Below are 18,285 nucleotides of genomic sequence, written 5' to 3' on the forward strand. Positions count from 1 at the left end.
GCCACCACTGCTCGGCTGTTGTACACATTTATTAATGCGACCTCCCTCATAGCTGATGCTCAGGGCTTCTACAGTACTATAAAGAAGTCAGCTTTCCTGAAAGAGTGTCCTGAGCAGAGGTCACAGCACCAATCCGCCTTGGACAGCTGGTTTTCAGCTAACCCATGCTAAGTTAATTATCTAGTGCCGTTAACATGTACCTCCACCATTGCCCTCTGTGAACTAAGATTCCATATAACTCAGGGAAAGAGCAAGCCCAATCTTTATCTTTTTATCAATGTTACTGAAAGATCCAAATCACAAAGAGAAACAAAAAAAGGGCCGGAGAGGTGGCTGGGTGCTTAGAAGCACTGATGTTCCAGAGGACCTGATTTCACAGCATCCATGAGAAGCAGCTCAGAAGCACTTGGAACTCTAGTTCCTGGGTATTCAATGCCCTCCTCTGGACTCCTTGGGCATCCTCATGCGTGTGGTACACACAGATATGGACATAAAACCAGAAACCAGTCATTTGGGGGTCACTGTCAACCACACAATGGATTGCCAAGGAGGAAAGACGACTCTTCCCATCTGAATCACTGGGGTTGGTCAATGTCACACTCACCTCTCATGCGGTATGTTCTCTTTGCTTGACCCCACAATTCAGTTTTCTCCCCTCGGTCAGGTATTCCGTGTCTCCTGGTGTCTGTGTGGACTCCCTCACCACCACCTTTGCACTGTGAGTCTATCTGAAAAGACCATAGTGTGCCCTCCGCCCAGTCTTGTTTCTACCCATTGATCTGGGGATACAAGGGCAAAACTGAACGTCTTTGATTCCCGATTCTTCATACAGCATGGTCGATTCCGTACTCCCTGAATCTTACAAGACTCTCAAATGCTTTGGCAACTTCACCTCCAGTGTCGCTGCTGCCTCCCCCCACAGGGTGTCACCTGCTTTATCTTAGGCGGGTAAGCGCCAGACACTGGGAGATACTGCTGCAAAGACTGGCCACCCCAGAGCTAAGTCTCAGACTGCCAGACACTGAGAATCTTTTGGCAGCCCTCCTGACAATTACTTATTCAAGACTCATCTTCCACAAAAGGCTGTGAGCTTCAGGACACTGGGGACCATGTGCCTTCTCGCTACAGCCTTGGAGTCAGCAAAGGACCTGACACCCACAGCACTAAGAGGACAGTCATCAGATTCAGTTTAAAAGGCTCCTCATGGATGCACTGTCAGAGCACCCAGCAAGAGAGCCCACTGGGTAGAGACAGACGTCCAACCAGATGTCTGCACTTGAAGAAAGGTGAGATCTGTGGCAAATCGCATGCTGAAACCTGCATTTCTCATCGCAAGGCTGACTGGAGAGTCTTTCTGGGTCTTTATGATTTCGGTCCAATGAGCAAGTGTGAACTGTCTTGTGTGAACTGTCTAGTGTGAACCGTCTGGTGTGAACTGTCAGTTTGACAGAATCTAGAAGCAACTGGAGGTAATCACTCAGGCCAAGCCTATTCCTATGGGGACTTCCTTGACTGTTAATCATGTGCAAGGTCCATCTCAATTGCCGGCGAGACCATTCCTTGGGCAGGGGATCCTGGACTCTCTAGAGTGGAGAGCAAGCTGAACACTGGCTTGCACGTGTTCATTCCAGTCTGTGTCTTAGTTGTGGCTGCCCAAGCCCCTGCTGCCTTGACTTCTTTCTGTGAGGGACAACGGCACCTTGACCTGGGAGAGAAAGTAAACCCCTTCTCCCGTAAGTTGCTTCTGTCAGAGTATTTTATCAGAGAAACTAAGATAGCCAGGAGCCAACCTGTGCCGCTGTGCTGACTAGAGATGTGACATGAGACATTGCTCTCACCAAGAATGAGTTTATATTAAACAACCATCAGGGTAGTGATCACCACAAACAGGTGGATGGGGGGCTGTCCTCACATATGCAGTCTTATTGGTGATCACATGATGCAGAATTTCACAACTATTTGCATGTTGTATAGGGAAAAAAACAAACCTTTCTAAAGAGCTAATGATAGGTCCTGGGGCATTCTATCATGTTTCAGTAAAACCAGCAGTTACTCCCCGGTTATCAGAGGCTGCGATCACTGAAGGGGTTGCCAGCAGCCCAGCAACTAAAGAACTACCCGGATGGATCCTGATCTTGCCAATGGCAACGCCTAAGTGGCTGGGGACGTTTTCTAGAGCTTAAATCTACAATTTAAGTCCATGGAGAGACATGATGGTTAGAACTCTCTAGATGGTTAAAACTCAACAGAATTTAGAGTCACCTGCCAGTGACAGTTAGGGGACACTGAATAATCCTGTGGTGGTAGCAGATGCCAGAGCCAAATTTCTGAACGGCAAAGCCTTCGCAGGAGCGGCAGTAGGGCAGCGCAGACCTGGCTATGCTGAGAACCATGGAAACTGTTTTGCAAGCTGCTACACTAAGCAGGTAATAACACTTCTCACGCCGACTGCAGTGCATAAGCAAGACAGGTTCCAACTCATCAGCCGCCACACCCACTGTCTGAAAACATCACAGAAAGAGTGAGGAGGCACATGATGGGATGAACCGGGGCAGAGTTAACAGCTTCTAGGTAAGTTACATGACCAGAAAACCGGGCCTCCTCGACTCAGCCGGGTAGAAACAAAACCCACATTTTGTGAAACCAAACAACCCCCCTTTCCCTCCCAATCTTGGTCAGATGGGGTCATAAGAGCGATGCTACATCTCTGGGGTATAAAAGGGGAGAAAGGACTCATGTTAGGACATGTGGGTCTCATACAACCCTTTCATGCCCTGAGCTCTGGTGTCATCCTTGGGGCTGGAAATCAGAAACACGTCATCTTCCACACAAGGGGGTTCAGTTTCAGAGGACGGCTCAGCCAAGGGCAGAGAAAGGTGACACCTCGCTTTGGACACATCTCTGCTCAGCACTGAACTCTGCTGCAGCCTTTTCTGCTAGGAGCTGAGGATCAGGGACAACCAAAATCTGGAGGGAAAGAGGAGTCAATCTTTCATACTTAAGAATTCAAGACGGGGGCTGGAGAGATGGCTCAGCTGCTAAGGGTTTTTGCTGCTCTTAGAGAACACAGGTTTAGTTCCCGGCTCCCACATGGTGGCTTACTGCCATCTGCAACTCTGGTTCCAGGGCATCCAGCATCCTCCCCTGACCTCGCAGGCACCAGTCATGCATGCGGTACACACACACACACACACACACACACACACACACACACACACACACACACACACATTCGGGCCAATCATTCATGCCCGTAAAATAAAATAAATAGATCTAAAAACAGAATTCGAGTAATAACGTCTAGCAGAATGACTGACCCATGAGAGTCACTTGAAAAGTGGTGTTGGAGACTAATAAAGTCTCATATAAAAGCAAAATTATAAAGTCTCATATAAAAGCAAACTCTGTTATGCAAAATGATTTAGGAGCAGAAAGGAACAAGATAGTGACTGAGATTATTAGTTGGGTTTCAGTCGGCAAGATTTGCCAGGCCACGTGGGCTCTCCCATAGCGAATGCTCAGGCCCGGGTAACTGCTGGGCTTGGAGTCGTGAGTAAATGGTCTTCATTCTCATTGAGTTACTTCCCACAGCCTTATGATCTGCAGCAGGCAAGTATCCACCTGTTTTCAGGAGCAGGAGAAACTGAGGTTAAAAAAAAAAAGATCACCTGGCTCTCTGTGAGTCAGAGGCACCTCCCAGAATAAACCAGAGTCCACAAGCTCTCTGCTCTCGCTGGCCTGGACCGGTTGTAATCAAGGATTCGCTTTGGTAGAAATCCCAGTGTGAGGTGAAGGCTGAGGCGCCTGCAGGGGCGACCCCTATGTTTTTGGTAATCAGGAAGCCCCGTGTCAGTCCCTCCTCCACTGGCTGCATCTGGTTCTCACAGGGGGACAAGAAGCATGACAAGCCCCAATCCCACAGGCGACCTTCTTCAATGGGGCCTCCCAACCCTCACAGGAATTCGTTCACTCTGGCTGCCTAGCCCTCAGATCCTACTTCCTGCCTCACCCATGCAGTTCTGGAGAACTGCACCCGCCCAGCAGGCTATCAGATGAAGTCATCAGAGCCTGGATCAAACCAGGCTGAGTTCCTCTCTTTGTCGTAGAGAGATAGCAGTTACTCCACAGGGAAGCCGGTCTAACTCCCTTGCAAGACAAACCCACTTTGGATTTTGTCCCCCCTACTCTGTAGATCATTCTCCTCCTTCTGGGATCCCTGTGTGATAGCCGCCTGAAGTCCTCAGGAGAAGGAGGATGAAGCCTATTATGGCTGTCAGAAGCTACTGAAGAATTAGTTCCCTCATCTCCAACTGTCCGTCACATGGACGTTCCAAATTCCCATTAGAACAAGTATCGCCAGCTGGTGGTGGCGCACACCTTTAATCCCAGGACGTGGAAGGCAGAGGCAGGAGGATCTCTGTGAGTTTGAGGCCAGCCTGGTCTACAAGAGCTAGTTCCAGGACAGGCTCCAAAGCCACACCAAGAAACCCTATCTCAAAAAAAAAATAAAAATAAAAAGCAAAAAAGAAGAAATCTTTGGGATGGATCCAACTGAGCAGTGCACTGACAGTGGGTGGGGCTTTCATAAACAGGTCTCGCACGCCACTGACAGCAGAGTGATCTGAACACAGGACAAAAGTATCGGAATGAATGTTCCTTGCTGGAACTTTATGTTCTTATTTTACACCTTTGTGTTTTTAACTGTGTTGCTTGGACGTGCCTGAACATCTCTATGGAGACCAGACTGACCTCTGCCTGACTCTGCCTTTACTTTGCAAGTGCTGGGCTCAAAGGTGTGTACCACCCACTATGCCTGGCCAGCCTTAAACTTACATCTTAAGTGATTATTTACCAGCTTTTCTATAAATCTAAGTTCCCTTAGAGAAGCCACTAGAACTTAGCAGTGTTCCTTAAAGAAACACAGAACTAAAGTATCTGTCTCAATAACTTTTTCGTGCAAAAATAAAATGCAGAGGCTGTTAATTGTTACCTCATTTGAGGGACCACAGACATTCCTCTGTAATCAGGGAGAGGAAAATCAAAGCAATGTTTTGGGATGAGTTCAAAAAGCTAAGGAATCTACCAAAACCTGGAAGATTCCCTGGGCTTGAAAGACTGCTGCCCCTGCCACTATGGGAACACACGGGCATCAGCTGGGGCTGGAAGCATTGTTATTAGAATATATGTGTGCTCGACCTGATGTCTTCTCTTGCCAGTTTGCTACCTTAATCTACTGCAGCGATCCGGCAGCTCGGCAGCACGGGCACATTCATTCCTCATGCCAATCCTCTGTGTAAATGTTTGCTTTAACCCAAATCTGCAGCTTCGCTAAGATTATGTCATCTGAGTTCTGTGCCGGGAGAGCTGGTAGCCCCTGCACCCTGTCCTTGCCTCTGGCTTCATACCTTAGATGTCCCCCAGGCCTTTCTGTTGTGCTGGGGACAGTTCACAGTCTGGGTCTATGAGAGGACAGAGAGCAAGAAGGCCAGACGCCCCTACTCTATCTGCCATGTGCCTTATGTGCCGAAGGTGCTTGGTAAGTATTTTTAGTAAACCAGTCTACCCGTTGTCCAAGAATTCATTAGACACATTCCTGTCCCTGACGCTTGCTGAACCTTTGCTTCCTGCCAACAATGCACTCGCTCCTTTTCATTTCTTCAAATCCCTCAGGGCCAAAACCGAGCTGCCTGAGATATTACAGAACCCTGTCCTCCTGACAATTAACACACTGTAAAAACGTGCGAGTGTGGGTATAGATCTTATCTCCTTCGTTAGAGCAATGCTCGGGAAGCTTCATCTAGGTCAAAACCACTTATGGGAACTCCCAGAAGGAAAGCTGGCAAAGGTGAGAAGGGAGATCGGGTAGGGAGATCGGGTACCGACTCCTCACCGCGAAGGTGAGGGCCGGGCTCTTTCCAAGCCTGAGACACCAACGAGAGGTGTGTAATCTGTGTGACTTGCTATCAAACACAAGAGCAAAGGAGCCAAGTCCAAGAGTTACAACTAGAGACGGTTAGCTGAGAATAACGCCCTCGCTTTAGGCATGCACGTTCCGATGCTGGCATTGGCAGCTGAGGCTCCTGCTTCAGTCAGCCAAACGTGGCCCTTAAGAAAGTGCCCCCCCAGCTATGTCACTGACGCCTTTGGACAGAATGTTGACTCCTTTATTATGACATACCCAGCTTTACCCAGAAACCAACAGGGTTACACAGATGGTGGGTTTTCACCTAGGAAAACAAAGCAAAATAAGGAAAAACAGCAAAGCAGAACGAGGGGAGGGAGGGTCTCTCTGCCGGTTCAGAGGCTGATGTGAGCTCAGGTCCAGCGGTGCTGCAGAGATGGCACCTTAGCATGGAGGGTCCCGCCGCACGGCTCCCAGGGCTCCCAGTAAGAGTGTGCGCACTGGGCCAAGGGTAGCTAGCGAGCCTGCCGGTGCAGTCATTCCATCTTCTTTCATTTCTTACTGAATTTCTTTTCAACCCCTAGTAAAAATACAAAACTATCCAAAGACAATCATGCTGAGTCGGAAACAGAGTGTCCTCCAGTAAGCCTTTCACGGGCTCCTGTCTATTGGGGGCCGGGGGTGGCAACTGTGCTCTGAGAGGATTCCCGGCAGCAGGAGTGGAGGGTCTGGGCCTGTGTCTAGGACCCTGTGCAGGCCCTGCCAGCTCGCCAGTATAGAGTTCAGACAGACAGACAAGGAGGAAGTCCAGAACGGTTCAAGCTCTTACCCTCCTTGCTATTTTATTTCTATTAAAAAAAAACTTGGGGGGGATGGCAGTAAGGTAATTCAGACGACAGCTTGTGGAGGTTCTCTCCTTCCATCATGTGGACCACAGGGACTGAACCGGGATTGGTGACAAGTGGCGTTATCCACCGAGCCATCTCACTGCCTCGCCCGACGGTGAGACAGGGTCTTACTTTGTAGATCAGGCCGGCCTAGAATTTATGTCACTCCTTCTGCCTCGGTTCCCAAGTGCTGGGATTACAAATTTGAGCTACCATGCCTGGCTCCTCCTTAGTGCTTTTCAAGGCAAAATTATACAGGGGAAAGGCCAGTCACCAGTCACCACTGTCCCTATAAAAGCCTGCCTTTCTTATCACATGCAGAGATGGAAAACTAAGCTTATTGGGTGAGTTCTGCTGTAGTTTTATTCTTTTCGAGGGAGTTCTGAACAGTGAAATAAAGTAAGGTTCAAAAATGAAATAAAGTCATGGGGTGGTGCACGCCTTTAATCCCAGCACTCGGGAGGCAGAGGCAGGCGGATCTCTGTGATTTCAAGGCCAGCCTGGTCTATATAGTGAATTCCAGGACAGCCAGGGCTGTTTCACAGAGAAACCTTGTCTCAGGGGGGAAAAAGGAAGGAAGGAAGGAAGGAAGGAAGGAAGGAAGGAAGGAAGGAAGGAAGGAAATAAAGAAGGGATTGAGCTAACTCAATGGTAGAATACATGCATGCCTAGCATGCATGAGGCCCTAAGTTAGATACCTAGTGAACAAAAGAAAAAGAAACAAGGGCTGGAAAGATGGCTCAGTGGTTAAGAGCACTGCCTGCTTTTCTAAAGGTCCTGAGTTCAATTCCCAGCAACCACATAATGGCTTACAACCATCTGTAATGAGATCTGGTGCTCCCTTCTTGCCTGTCGGCATGCAGGCAGGCAGAATACTATATACACAGTAAATAAATCTTAAAAAGAAAGAAAAAGAAACAAAGCAAAACCCAGACCCTCCTAAACAAAAGGGCAAAGAGATTCTGCTCCATTAGCTGTGGTCCAATTTCAGATCATGTGATTGTAGGAAACAGGAAGCAAAACCCCGTAGTAGGACAGTGAATTAAAGTGCCACATAAAACCCAAACAGCAGCCAGAGATAACAGGAAGGACACATGGTTGCTCATAAAATCATCAGGCAGTGGAAGCAGGTGCTGAGAGGAGAAAGGCCAGCCTGGACCTTGTCACAGCCCAAGAAGCAGCTCTCTGGGTGGGCGGGCCGGCCGGAGCTTGTCTCTGCCCCAAGCCTGCGTGTATCATCTCAGGGCAGACAGACACCTGTCTTGTCCCAGCTTGAGAAGTATAATAGCAGGTTTCACCCTGCGCCTGATCAGACAGGCTGCCCTGATGGAGCTGGAGGCCAGCTTGGGGAGGAGGCACAACACACAGTGGTACAGCTGCTAGGTGGACGAGAAACGTCGGTCTTGAAAGATTTTGCCCAGGTTCTAATCAGAAAAACCTGGCCTTGAAATGGTTCCTTGGGCAGCAGGAAGGAAAGGGACCGGGCTGAGTAGTTAGTTAGTGAGCCCCCTTGGGAACTGAGAGAAGATTCCTTCCCAACCCCCAACTCAACTGTAGTGTTCAACTTTACCCCAGGTTCGCCGGTCACAAATTCCAGAGTCAAGGTGGGTGTAAGTCACCCACAGGCTAGCCATGGCCCTCAAGGTCCAGGCTGGTGGGAAGAAATCCACGGGCCTGGCCAGCATTTTGTGGCACCGTGGGCTGGTGTGTTCCATTGTGATGAGCATCTGTGTAGTGGAGAAACGGAAAAGGAACAGGAGCGGAATAGTTTGCGTGCTGTGGAAAGAGCAGAACAGAAGAAATGAGGGCAGCGAGCAGCAGGCTGAGGTGAGAGGCCTTCTTGTCACCTAGGGTCAGGCTGATGTCCAGGCCCAGCTGCTGTCAAGGACCATCTCTGGGTCTGTGGCTTCACAGCAGCCAGGTCTGTGTTGGCGTCCATGGCTCATGTTGCCCTGAGAGCTGTGCAGATTCCCAGTGTCTGAGCCGCCACCTGGGACTGTGTTGGTGTGCGGGAGTCATGCGTCCATGGGGCCATGCCAGTCTGGGTGGTTTGGGCCGCCATCTGGAGCCATAGCGACATCTAGACCTAGGCTGTTGCTGAGTGCCATGTCAAAGGTTACATGCAAGCCTGGGGTCAGGGCTGCAACTTGTGACCTGGTAATGTCTGGGGGCTATACCACCGCCAGAACGATCCTGATCTGAGTAGCCTAGGATTCCACCCAGAGCCAGGGTTTTGTCCAGGCCCAGGTTGCTACTGAGGGTCATGTCTGGGTCTGTAGTCTTGCGACATCTGGGGTTTGTGCTGATGTCTGTCACCTGTGTAGCTTCGGGAGGTCAAGAGAGCCATGCATGATGTAATTAGAGGACCAGGCAAGCAGGCCATGCCCTTTGCTGACTGTAGGATAGCTGGCTCTGCCCCCTGCTGGATGCTGCGGCAACAGAGCTGGCCCTGACGAGACTGGACCCCTGCACTCAGGAGAGAGGGCCTCGCACCGTGGGAAGGGCATACGGAAACTGACTCTGCCCCTCACCTGAGAGGGGCGGCCCTCATTGCCTGGACTGATCTGGGTGTGACCGCCCAGGCCCACAACGGGTTTGGCCCACCCTAACGTCTACCCCATCCATGACCTGCTGGACTGGTCCTGCGAAATGATAACCACGGGATCCCCATGGGATATCCGAGGAATTTCAGCGAGGATCCAGTGATAATGGTGCGTCAGAAACCAGAGGCCTTGAACCAGACCAGTGATTCATTGCAACAGACATTTGCAAGTAGAGTCGATTGGACAAAGGGTCTACCGTGTGACACACCGCAGCTCCCAGTGCCAACCAGTCAAATGAAGAGATGCTGAAGAGATGGGGAAAATGGAGGAGCCGAGAGGTTTTTTTGCTTGTTTGTTTTTCTTTTTGTTTGTTTGCTTGTTTTGCTTTGCTTTTTAAATTTTTCTTTGGGGGGCACGGCGGGGGTGAGGGGAGGATACGGAGGGCCTCGGAGGTGAGTGGAATTGGGGTACATGATGTATAATTCCCAAAGACTCAAAAGAACAAAACGTAACAAATTCCAGTGCTCCTAAACTACCCTCAGCCAGTGATGTCCCAGACCCGCTAAGTCTGTGTCTGAACTTCGGTAAAAACAAGCCTATCAAGAGAGATCTGTACTAGTAGGCCCCGCCCATCCCGTAAAACAAGCCTATCAAGAGAGATCTGTACCAGCCAGGCCCCGCCTAGCCCGCCAAAGGGAGAGACTTGGCGGGTGATAAGGCTTCCTATGTTAGGAAACACAGCTTTCTATCTACAGAGCCTGGGCACGTGAACAGTGCGGCCCCCTAGCGAGGAGGAGTGAGGGGTTCGGGGACAGCTTTGGAGCGCTTCCTCCTCAGAGGCCCTAGGACATAGAAAAGGGGTAGCCTCAGCTCTGGGTCAGCACATAACCAATCTGACTCCATGTCTACCCACATGAGCAGGACTGTTCCTACAATGTAGCTCTGAGGCCACTGAGGAAGGCAGATGTATTCATGTGAGGGGGTGCAGCCCTTCCCCCGAAATCTGTCCAAGGAGATAGGCTCCAATTCCTCTACTTCCTTCCTCAGAAAGGAAGAGCCCTTGCAAAAGCTGTGAGTCCTTCACGGCTCCCTCATCCACAAAGTCATGGCAGCAAGCCAACTGCACAGACTATAATGAAGTAACTTCATTGTAATGAAATGTTCATGCACCAAAAGGACACGACTCGGAGCGGTTGTCCCTCTTCCCAGCAGAGATTTGTGGATTTTCATGTGTCCCTGACCCTTTGTATATTCTAAATATAACTTTCTCAATGCCAATTACATATCAGCTCCTACAGTCTCATTTCTGGCCCTCAGTTCTGAGAAATACATACATATATATATACACATATATACATATATATACATATATCATTATATAGCCCGGTCTGTTCTCAAATTCATCCTTGATGGAGGAAGGTCATTGGTTAATTATAATAAAGATACTGCTTGGTTAAAACATAGGTGGGAGGAGTAAACAGAACCGAATGCTGGGAGGAAGAGGAAGTGAGCTCAGAGGCCATGCTCCCCTCTCCCGGGCAGACGCATGCGATGAAGCAAGCCTCCAGGTCAGACATGCTGAATCTTTCCCAGTAAGACCAGCGCTACACAGTTTATTAGAGATGGCTTGATTGGGATATTGGAATTAGCCAGTAAGGGCTAGAGCTAATGGGCCAAGCAGTGTTTAAAAGAACACAGTTTGTGTGTTGTTATTTCGGGGCATAAGCTAGCAGGCGGCCGGGGTGCTGGGGACACAGCCCCGCCACTCATATTACAACACATCCTCCTGCTCGGCAGCCTCTTGAACGCACGCACCATCACACCCAACCTCTTGTATACCGCTGTCGTGGTACGCACCGTCACACCCAGGCCTGCAGTATATCAAGCACTCATGCAGTGTTTACTAAATACGCAGCTCGTTTTTAAGACCTTGGCGGATCTGTTTCTAAAACCGACTTCTTTCATAATCACCAAATGCTTCCAACGGTTTCTCCATGCTGCTAACTTCACAAAGAAAAATGTGCCTGCTAACCTTTATTTCTGCTTCTCAACACAGTAGGTCATATCTCTGGGGGAGGGGTAGTTCAATCATACTCTGCGGGTCTCTGATGCAAATATATTATCTTCCTATAAGAAGCAGTCCTAAGCTCAGCTCCTCACCACACACTCCAACACTGAAGCAATGTTAAGAGTCAAAGCCAAATTGCTGTGCTAGCAAATTATAAATGTGGACGCCCTTCTCCGACCTTTTCAGCTTAGACACAGACAATGACAAGTAAGTACCCCAGTCAGGCTGGTGGGGGCAGCCCAAGGAAAGGGAGTCAGAATCAGCAGCTTCCAAAACCAAATATTTTAAGTCAAAATCTCCACACGGGTCCCGGGCCATTGCAGCACAATGCAGCGTGATTACAGGACAATCTAAAAATCAATAATGAACGGGCAGCCAGTACAGCACCTATGAAAATAGCCAACCAATGGTCTTCTCCTTCGAGAATCTGGCAGCCACCACCGTCTGCAGCACTAGCAAGAGAGCTCTCGAAACCAAAACAATATCCAGGGACTGAGAAACAGTGAGAGACAAACCAGCAGAAACATGGGCGTCTCCTTCTACAAAGTCTTGAAGCACCTCTGTAAGACACGTCCCCTCAAGGCCTGTCACTCAGCATCTCCCTCGTCATGGCTCTATTAACTAAGGACAGGGAGGAGGAACAGCTCTTATAAGCCTACACACCATCCAATGCCTGCCCACCAGACGCATCTGCTCAACCCCCAGCCCACAGTGTGGGAAGCACAGCAGGAGGCTAGATGTGGGACCGACCCGGAAGCAGGGTAGGTGGAGAGAGATGCAGAAGTGCTAATTACCGGGGACTATTGCCAAGCGTTCGCGATGCCGTTGAGTCCTTGGCCTTCTAAAGGAAAGAGCACGGTGGAGGGCGGCCCTATGGAGTTCCCTCACCAGCACCTCTTCCTGGAGCCCCCGAGCTGGGTCCCATTTTCAAAGTCCCAAGAGACACCAACTTCCTAGAACTCTGCCTCACATTCCTCTTCCGTCTCCATTACAGTGGGAGAGAGAACACTGGCTTGCATCTGCTTGGCAATCGTTTACAAACAACGTTCTTGAGGATCAGGCTGCTTCTGATCAGATAGCACAAACAGCTGGTGGGTACCTAGCAACAGTAATTCCTGAAGGAGGAAACAAAGACATGCCACCCCCACAGAGGCGCTGGACTCAGGACGTGGAGGCAGTGTGCCTTTAGCCTTGGACCAGCTCAGGAGGGGACCCCTTCGGGACAGGCAGGGGTTCCTGAACCGCTCTGCCAAGGGAGAGCCCTTGGCTCCTTTGATTCTTTCTCCGAGTGTTGTGGAATAATCTTTTTGTACACTCTAGAGATGTGTCATCCTGACTGGTTTAATAAAAAACTGAATGGCCAATAGCTCGTCAGAATTTTCAGGCACACAGGACGCTGGGAAGAAGGGGGGAGTCACCAGCCAGATGGAGAGGAAGGAGGCTGGAGCGTATAGAATAAAGGTGACTGAGCCACATAAAAGAACATAGATGAAAAGATATGGGTTAAATTAAAGTTATAAGAACCACTTAGGAACAAGCTCAAGCTATATTGGCCTTAATTAATAAGAAGATTCCATGCCATTATTGGGGAGCTGACAGTCCCCAGCACACATAAATATCTGTTTACATCAGAGTCTAGCATCTCAGACAAGTCCCAAAGTCTAATAAATGAGGCCATGCATGTGTGTCTGCTTTCCTCCTGGATCCTAGCTTCGGAGCGACTGGCTGCCAGAGGCACTACCTAGTGAAGTACAGAGTCCCCATTGACGAATGACTCCCTGCTGATAGCCTGGGTGGTACCCACGGTGCCTACCAGCTTCCTCTGTCTCCTCCTCACAGAAGGGGAAGACTTCTTTCCCACCCAGGCCACAGCTGATGCACTTTGAAGTGAAACCTGACATGAACTCCCCGGCTCATGTGTTCATGTGTGCCTTGTGTGGTTGTCATGACACCCTACAGAGTTGCACAATTCCCTACTCCCTAGGCAGACCCAGCCTGCAGCTCCTTAGGCAAAAAAAAAAAAAAGGCAAAATGCTATTAAAACTTGAAGCAATGGATGGGAGACTCACACCTCAGCCAATGCGTTGCCTGTCACCTTTTGACAAGCATCGGACTTCTACATCCCCTCTTGTCCTTAGGGAGCAGGGGTTAAAACAAAACCTCCAAAGATCAGACCCAGTCAGTGGAGAATTACAGAGTCCTGCCAATCCACGAGGTAGAAAATGAGTTTCTTGTATAGCAGGCAGCGTGAAACGTCTTCTAAATAAAGAGATGGGAGCAGCCAAGATGCGGCTCAGGGCCCTTCGGAGGCACGTTCTACACCACCCGCCGACGGGACTGCTCATTGGGTCCTGCAGGCACCACCTTCTGCCTTCCATTTGCTGTGTCATTCTCCGTCTTCATAGGCCGTCCACCGCGTGCGGAAGACAGCACTAGAGCTGGCCTGAGAAATCATTTCTATTTTGTAGTTGATAAAATTAAAACAAAGCGAAGTGGCACAGGCATGTCACTCAGAAGGCAGATGGCGGTCATGAGGCGGGAACCCTGGCCTTAGCTGCTGGCTCCTGACCACTCTCTCCCACTTCCTCTGGGGTCTCAGCCACCACTCCCTTCCCCCCTCTTCCCTGAATGAAGTCATGGGACATTTGAGAGGAGACAGGATTCGGTGTGCACCCAAGTCCTGGACCTGCCATGGCTCAGCGAGGACTTGGGGGATGAAGTATTTATATGGAAGCAGACCTCGCATTTCAGATCAAATGTCTGCTCCTTCCCGAATTACCTCACAGTAGAATAGACTAATGCCAGTGTCCGCTGCTTGCTCCCTAGTCCCCCAAGTCACTGGAAGGTCACTCTAGCATGCATGCGAGCTACCCCACCACTGAGTCTGAAAACAACTATTGGGGATTTATAGCCCCAAGAAGCTGGAGATGCCGCCCTTAGCTGCATAGCTCCCGTGCTGTCAGAGGGCCCTGGCCTAGTTCTGTTTATGTTGCTGTGAGAAAAACCAAAAGTAGGCAGGGTGGTGGTGGCGCACACCTTTAATCCCAGCACTCGGGAGGCAGAGGTGGGTGGAACTCTGTGAGTTAGATACCAGCCTGGTCTACAAGAGCTAGTTCCAGGACAGGCTCCATAGCTACAGAGAAACCCTGTCTCAAAAAAGCAAAAACAAAAGCAAAACCAAAACAAAACAAAAAACCCAAAAGTAACTTATAGAAGACAGGGGTTTTATTTGTTTGGCATTAGTTGAGAGGTTACAGTCCATCATGAAGGAAGGCCAAGGCAGGAGTCATGGAGACACACCACTTACTTACTTGTTCCTGTGGGTTGCTCAGCCTGCTTCTTGTACAACCCCGGACCACCTGCCTGGGCTGGCCCCTCACACCATGGGCTGGCCCCTCACACTGTGGGCTGGCCCCTCACACCGTGGGCTGGCCCCTCACACCGTGGGCTGGCCCCTCACACCGTGGGCTGGCCCTTCTCACATCAGCTATTCATCAGGAATATGCCACTTTTCCCAGGTGACAAAACTAAGCAGCGTAGTCCCATGGGACTCCTCATGAGGATCACTCCGTGGGCAGAAGCCAACTTCCTGTGTACAAGACAGGAAATGAGAGAGCAGGGGGTTCTCAGAGGGTGGGCGGGGGACAAGTGCTCTCACGGGCAACTTCTGTTCTACTCTGTTCAGAGGCAGGGTTGGCCCCCTTTAGCTAGCGATGGGTTCTCCACACATCTCGTCTTTTTCAGCTCATTAGCTTGGTGTGTCTTGTGGAATATTTGTTTAACTCTGTAAAGATGTGTTTCTGTTTTACCTTGCCTGTCTAAGGCACCTGATTGGTCTAATAAACAGCTCAATGGCCAATAGTGAGGGAGGAAGTATAGACAGAACTTCCGTGTAGGGAGAGTAAGTAGCAGGAGGAATTTGGGCTCAGGGAAAGAAGAAAAGAGACACCAGGGGCCAGCTAGCCAGACCCACAGGAAGCACGAAAGTAGAACATACAGAATGAAAGAAAGGTTAAAAGCCCTGAGGCAAAACATAGATGAATAGAAACAGGTTAAATTAAATTAGGAGACCTAGTGAGGCAAGTCTAAACTAAAGCCGATCATTCATAATTAATAAGTCTCCATGTCTTTATTTGGGAGCTGGTTGGCCGCCCAATGAAAATCCCAACTACAGACATGAGTGCATTCAGTTCACCTGTCTTTTGTATCCCAGGAGATCCTGGATCTGCTGCTATACAGGATAATACTGAGGAGGACTGTGATAACATATAAAAAAATATGTTTGTTGTTGGCATAGGGGCTTGAACTGTGGGCCTTGTGAGCTTTAGACAAGTACTCTGTTCCTGAGCTATATCATCCACCCCTTTAAAACCATCTTTTGTTTTGAGACAAAGTTTCAAGAAGTTAAGTAGGCTACCCTTGAATTAGATTTGCAGCCTGGACTGGCCTGTAATTTGTAATCTTCATATCTCACCCTTTATCAGCAGGCCTGGCTTTTGAAATGTTTGCTGTAATAATACGTGATAATGATATAATTCATCATTATACTGCTGATTAGACTTATTTACTTGTGTGTGAGTGTGTATGTGTGTGTGAACATATGTGTATATGTGTGAGTGCATGCATGTGTGTGTGCATGCATGTGTAAGTGTGAGTGCCTGCATGTGTGTGTTATGTGTGAGTGTGTGTGTGAATGCATGTGTGTGTGCATGTATGTGTATATGTACGTGTGAGTGCCTGCATGTGTGTGTTATGTGTGAGTGTATGTGTGCATGCATGTGTGTGTTATGTGTGAGTGTGTGTGCATGTATGTGTAAGTGTGAGTGCCTGCATGTGTGTTATGTGTGAGTGTGTGTGTGCATGCACACGCACACAGATGTTTGCAGAGGTCAGAAGAGGATATTGGTCCTCTCCAGTGCTAGAGTGACAGCTGATTGTGAGCCACGTGACAGAGGTGCTGAGAATCCAGCCAGGGTCCTCTGGAAGAGCAGCATGTGCTTGTCACCACTGCGCCATTTCTGTAGCACCCAGTACTGGCCATTCTTCATTCAACCCACGTCTATGCAGGCTCAGTTCCCACGAGGCTGACCCTTGAGAAATACACCACCCAGAGCTTCCTGCTAGCTGCCACTGGGGGGAAGCACTTCTCCCAAAGTCCCTCTCTGCTTTGGTGGCCTGTTCCTGACAGGAGCCCACAGCCATGTGTCCCGGAGTGACTACAGCCTCAACAGAGTCTCAGCGTTCAATAGCCCTGGTTCAGGGTCTCTTTCCCTCTCTGTCCTTTCAACCTAAGAAGGTAATAACTTCCCACGGATGAGTCTCTGGGCACCTCAACATTCCTTATTTGTTCCTTTAACACTAACTGTCTACACACATTTACGACCATCCCTTTATTAACCTTCTAAGCATTGAGATAAATTCTGGTTTCCTGTCAGGCCCCTAACTGACAAGTCCACACGTCTGGGACCTCCAGCCGCTGGTCATTCTGCTGCCCTTTCCTTTCTTGGTAATGGAAATATGTTTATATCCAAATGGCTGAAAAGGTCAACCCCACCCTCAGTCATTACTCGGAGCTTAGACCAAAGTGTCCAACGCTTTCAAATTCCAGGCAAAAGGAGCTTGCCCTTCCTTCCCCCCACCCTCCTGGAGGCAGAGGCCTAGAACATTCTTATAAAGGAACTCAGCGTGGGCTGCCAGCAATCTGACATCAGGATGGAAGAGCACAGAGAAACCTCTGAGGCTCCACATTTTCTGGAATGTAACGATTCTGCTGATCCCCTGTATTTGGCAATAGCTATTCCAATTTCGAGGCACTTAAATCACTTCTTTGTTCTTTTGGCTGTGTAACGAGGGCACCATTGAGAGTCTGGGGGAGAGTTGCTCTGTGTGTGCGTGTGTGCGTGTGTGTGTGTGTGTGTGTGTGTTTTTGTCTTTGCCTTATTTTGGACAAGACAAACCCACTTACTTGAAAGAATGACAAGACTCTTAGGAATTTTCTCAGGCAGTAGTCTCCAGCTGACTCTTCCTCAAAATGGTGCTGCTTCTGCCCTCAATTTTTAATATTAAAGAAATGGCTCCTCTCACAACAGGAGAGGAGTCTTCTGTGGGAGCTTCAGGACCCTCATTTTCACCCTCCAATTCCCTGGTCACTGTAACCTTCTCTGCGACATCACTCAGCAGTGGCTTCTGTGACCTCATCCCATGTTTATTTATGAAGGCCTGGCACGGACCAGAGGAAAGAACAGTAACCAAACCCTGTCTCGGCTTTTCAAGACCTCAGGGCAAATAAACAGACCTTTGGATTCAGATGCTCTGGGGAGTTGTGGAGGATGGGTGGGCAGGGTGGGGAGGGGGTTGCTGGTGCTGATCCCTGATGCTCCTGATGAAGAGCAGTCTAGGGCAGGATAAGGTTCACACCTAGTCTAGGGCCAGGATCAGGTTCACACCCAGCCTAGGGCAGGGGCCAGGTTCACACCTAGTCTAGGGTAGGACCAGGTGCACACCTAGCCTAGGGTAGGAATCATGTTCACACCTAGTCTAGGGTAGGGACCAGGTTCACACCTAGGCTAGGCCAGGGACCAGGTTCACACCTAGGCTAGGGTAGGGGCCAGGTTCACACCTAGTCTAGGCCAGGGACCAGGTTCACACCTAGTCTAGGCCAGGGACCAGGTTCACACCTAGCCTAGGCCAGGGACCAGGTTCACACCTAGGCTAGGCCAGGGACCAGGTGCACACCTAGGCTAGGGTAGGGGCCAGGTTCACACCTAGTCTAGGCCAGGGACCAGGTTCACACCTAGTCTAGGGTAGGGACCAGGTGCACACCTAGGCTAGGCCAGGGACCAGGTTCACACCTAGTCTAGGGTAGGGACCAGGTTCACACCTAGG

The sequence above is a fragment of the Microtus pennsylvanicus genome, chromosome 12 (genome assembly GCF_037038515.1).
Source record: "Microtus pennsylvanicus isolate mMicPen1 chromosome 12, mMicPen1.hap1, whole genome shotgun sequence".
In the NCBI taxonomy this organism is placed as follows: domain Eukaryota; kingdom Metazoa; phylum Chordata; class Mammalia; order Rodentia; family Cricetidae; genus Microtus; species Microtus pennsylvanicus.